Raw genomic sequence first — 4,819 nt, forward strand, 5'->3', positions numbered from 1 at the left:
TTTCCTGATGTGTCCAGAAGACAGTTTCCTTGCAGCCATCCACCCCATCTGGCTCTTGTACTATTTCTGTGCCCCATTCCCCAATGATCTGTGAGCTTTGGGAGAGGATATGTGATGTATATCATTTCATTTAGAGCTAAGCATTCTGTAGTCTCTTATTTTCAGTGCCTTGGCCAACTGTGGGTCTCTGTTAATCACTGTCTATTGCAAGTTGAGACTTCTCAGATGAGGGTTGAGAGGTACATTAATCTATGGACATAATGGCAAGGCCCTAGAAGTTATTTTAATACCATGTCCATTTAGAATAATGGCAGTAGGTTTTTCTCCTATGATCTGTCTAGCCATAGGTTCTTGACTTAATAATGGGGCCAAGTATGGGTTTCGTCTTGGAAAGCTGGGCTTTGAGTACAATCAGAAAATATTTGGCTACTTCCATGGTGTTTGTGTCAATATTATACCAATAGACTTGTCTTGTCAGGCTAGTCATTGTTGTATCCTTCAGAATTCACAGCTGCATAAGACTGATGATTAAGTAATTCATTTGGAATAGGTGTACAGTTAATGGATGCATTTTTTATTGCAAATAATATTTTATTGTACAACACACTACATTTGATATACCCAAGTGCCAGTTAATGGATATTCTGAATCCAGTATCTGGTTATCATGAAGAATGCTGAACTCATGTAGTCATGGTGGCACACACCTCTAATCCAAGCACTCAAGAGTCAGAGGCAGGTGGATCTGGCCTACAAAGTGAAAACCTATCTCAAAAACAAAAACAAACTCTGTATACACTTTCTATAGGCATGGCTTCAGATTCAGTTCTCTTGGTTAAAGCCAAGACTTGCTGAAGTTTGAAGTAACTCTGTGTCACCTTTTTTTTTTTTTGGTTTTTGTTTATGTGCCACAGTGCCTGTGTGGAGGTCAGAGGGCAACTTTCCGTTGTGGTTTCTCCTTCTACCATGTGGGTCCCAGGAGTCAAACTCAGGTTCTTGGCCATGGACCTGTTTGTTACAACCCCATCTTGTTACCTTTTCAAGAACTAATAGTCTGTTTTCCAAAGTGGCTGCTGATAGTCTACCTTCACCTGAGCAATGCATGGTTCCAAGCTTCCGTCTTCACATCAGTTCACTTTGTGATCGCAGCCACCGCAGTGGAAATGTTAACGCCTTGATGAGCATTCGTGATTAGTGTGATCATCTTTCCATGTGCTACTGGTGCTTTATGACGGTAGCTTTGGGCCTGTGCAAACCGCATGGAGATCTGAAAACCTTTCAGTTAAGATTTTGCTAAAGTCAATGTCCTTTCTAATTCCTTTAGCTGCATATTGCCTTGAGTAATCATCATACGGATTGTATCCTCTTCCGTGGCACTTTTGTTTCTTTTGAATTCTTCCCTGGCCCAGTCCTGAAGGTACTTTCGGTCAGCCTCGCTTGGAACTTGCCTAATGGCTCGCAAAATCTTTCTGTAGAGGAGGAGAACTTGTTGCCTTCTCATGAACTGCTTCAGCATCAGCGCCGTGGGAGGCAAGCGAGAGGACGCCATGCCGCCTACCCAGGCAGCCGCCTGATGGATGCATTTTTATCAGTAACTTATTATATGAACATGCAACACTTAATACCAGTTTGTCCCTGCGGATTTGAATTGATTGCCTATTGTTTATTTTATTCTACATATGTTGTTTTTACTTAGCTATTAAAAGTTTGATAATTAGGGGCAGGAGAGGTGGCTCAGTGGTTAAGGGCCTTGGTTGCTCTTTTCAGAAGTCCTGAGTTCAATTCCCAGCAACCACAGGGTAGCTCTCAACCATTTATAATGGGATCTGATGCCCTCTCTTGGTGTACAGACATATATGCAGGCAGAACATTGTATACATAATAAATAAATAAATCTTTTTAAAAAGTTTGCTAATTAATAATTATTCTGAAAATGTATCCTTTTCAACTAAATCAATTAATTACCAAAAATTTAAGTTTAAATAGGAGAAAATCAACTATACAAATGAATTCAACTAAAATAGAGCATGTGGCTAGTATTAGGTAATACTCCATGAGCCTATTGCATTTCTGCATATCTTATAAGTAAGACATCATTTTACCTTTTTAAAAAAGGTCATCTTATCAAGGAATTTCGTTTGTAAACACTTGGGATAGAAAAGGGTCATTTCCATGGTATCAAGAAGGCATGCTTATTTGCCATTATTCACAACACAGGTTTAAGTCTTAGATTCCTATCCTATGATGTGACTGACCACTTGCTATGAACTCAAGTAAAAATCTCCATGCTGCTCTGCAAACATTGTAAGAAAATGTTAGTACTCTGGCTATTGCTATTACTATGAACAATAAAGTTATTTGTGTCTTATCCAAGAGTGTTATGTCTTTTGGAGCACTCATGCAACTGAGACAGGATAATATTCAAGCTTGCTAGAGGGGTCAAGTCAAAGGCTTCATATAGTTCTTGATAACAACTAAAAATCTGTTTTCTCTATTAACCAACAAAAACATTGTCTCTGAAGTATATAAAAGTAGATAATATTTGTTCTTTTCTTATTTTTGTTTTATGACATAATTTAGTATCTTTTTTAACTTATTCAAGTTGAATAACTACCTTGAAAAACATACTATTAAAATGTATGACCTATAATATTGTGCAGAATGAAAGTAAACAAATAATATAGTTTTCATATACTTGCTTATTAAAGTGTCATTATAGGCATTTGTATTCTTGTAGCATTGTATTTTAACAAATATCAAACCCATTGAGGTTAAATAGTGATGGTAAAAACAAAGTCAATATTTTTAAATGTTATATTTGATTGCTTATGTTCATTCTTATTTTTCATAAATGTCAGGGAAAATTATCTATGATGTGTAAACATAACATATATGTTTATATTAGGGTTTTTTATATTGAAAATAGATTCTTCTCTCATACAATACATCCCAATCACAATTTCCCCTCCCTCCACTCTTCCCAGCTGCTTTCCACCTCCCTTCTCTCTCAGATCTACTCCCCTTCCGTTTCCCTTTAGAAAGGAGCCAGTCTCCAAGATGCAACAGCCAAACAAGACAAAACAAGATACTAAAATAAGACAAGGCAAAAAAGCCTTCATGACCAGGCTGGACAAGGCAACCCAATAGGATGAAAAGAATCACAAGAGCAAAACACTCATATTGAGAATGGACAAGTCCTCCAATAGGAGGAAAAGATTCCCAAGTGCAGGAAAAAGAGTCAGAGACATATCCACTTCCACAGTTAGGAGTCCCACAAAACCACCAAGCTAAACAACCACATGTACTCAGAGGACCTGGTGAAGACCCATGCAGGCTCTGTGATTGCTTCTTCAGTGTCTGTGAGCCCAAATGAGCTCTGCTTAGTTGATCCAGTGGGCCAACTTGCACTCCTTTTGGACTCCTCAATCCCGTCAGACTCTCACAATCTTCCCTTCTACTCTTCTGTGGGGTTCTCTGATCCCGAGGGGAGGGACCTGGTGGAAACCTCCAATTTAGACTATTTCTCTGCATAGTGTCTGGCTGTGGGTGTCTGTATCCACTCCCATCTACTGATAACAACTGGACAAGGCACTTATCTATGAGTATAGCAGAATATCATTGGAAAGTATTTTGGTTTTTTTGCCAGTCATACTTGGTTCTACTCTAGATCTCTGGGCTATCCAGTCTCCAGTTCCTGGGTATCTGGGCAGTGTAGGGAATGGGCTCCCTCACAATTCATGGGCCTCAAGTTCACCCTGACATAGGTATTAGTTTTATAAAAAGAATTTGAGTGATATATGTGAATATTTAAGCCACGTCATTTTAAATACCTCTATTAATTACTTACATGTCTCTGTGACATGATAAAGAAGACAGAAAGTCATTCTAGTCACAATTTGCAGTTATCTTAAATAATTCTGAAAAATGGTTGCATAAAACTTTCAGGATTTCACTTGAAACTACAAAAGAAATAAAAGTCTTTAGCTTCTTAAGATTTATAAAACTTTTTGTCATAAGTTTAATTCTTTCTGTCTTCACCATATATTTTTAATCTTAAATGATACGCTATCACACACATGTGCTCTTACAGGGAATAAAAAGAAATATAGTTTTATGTCCTTAGTAATCTTATAAATGTTGTCATTGATTTCTACATAGGCAGCCCACATCATCATTGTCTATATCAGTGTAATACTTGCTAAAATAGAGTGTTGGGGAATATTATTTTAGTGTGTGTTAATTTTGTTTTTATTGCATTTGTTTCCCTCTGAAGCTGTGTTGCTGTGCCTGTCTAAAACACCTGATGGTCTAATGAAGACCTGAATGGCCAATAGCGAGGCACGAGAAAGGATAGGCAAGGCTGGCAGGCAAAGAGAATATGTAGAAGGAGAAATCTGGGAAAGAAAAAGAAAGGAGAAAGAAAAAGGACTCAGGGGCCAGCCACCCAGCTACACAGCCAGACACAGAGGAAGAGTAAGATTTACAGAAATAAGAGAATGGGAAAATCCCAGAGGCAAAAGGTAGATGGGATAATTTAGTTAAGAAAATCTGGCTAAAAACTAAGCCAACCTAAGTCTGAGCATTTATAAGTAATAACAAGCCTCCATGTATGATTTATTGGGGAGGTAGGTGGCAGGCCTTCCAAAAGAGAAAAAAACAAACAACAACGATGGAGGTCATCTTCTCTCTGTATTTCAAAAGTATCATTATGAGTTAACCAAAATATTGAATAGAGTCATATTAATGCATAACATAATGGAGCTGTGTTTAACAAACACAAGGGAGTTTTTCCTAGTACTCCAAAGATAAGAATTAGCTGA

At 37.9% G+C, this 4,819-nt stretch overlaps 1 pseudogene; it reads right to left on the reverse strand.

The window, feature by feature from the left end:
- Positions 1-750: 750 nt before the first annotated feature.
- On the reverse strand, positions 751-1,566 carry LOC107402960 (LYR motif-containing protein 2 pseudogene; annotated as a pseudogene).
- Between the last annotated feature and the right edge of the window lie 3,253 nt (positions 1,567-4,819).

Source organism: Peromyscus maniculatus, chromosome X, assembly GCF_049852395.1.
Source record: "Peromyscus maniculatus bairdii isolate BWxNUB_F1_BW_parent chromosome X, HU_Pman_BW_mat_3.1, whole genome shotgun sequence".
Classification (NCBI taxonomy): Eukaryota; Metazoa; Chordata; class Mammalia; order Rodentia; family Cricetidae; genus Peromyscus; species Peromyscus maniculatus.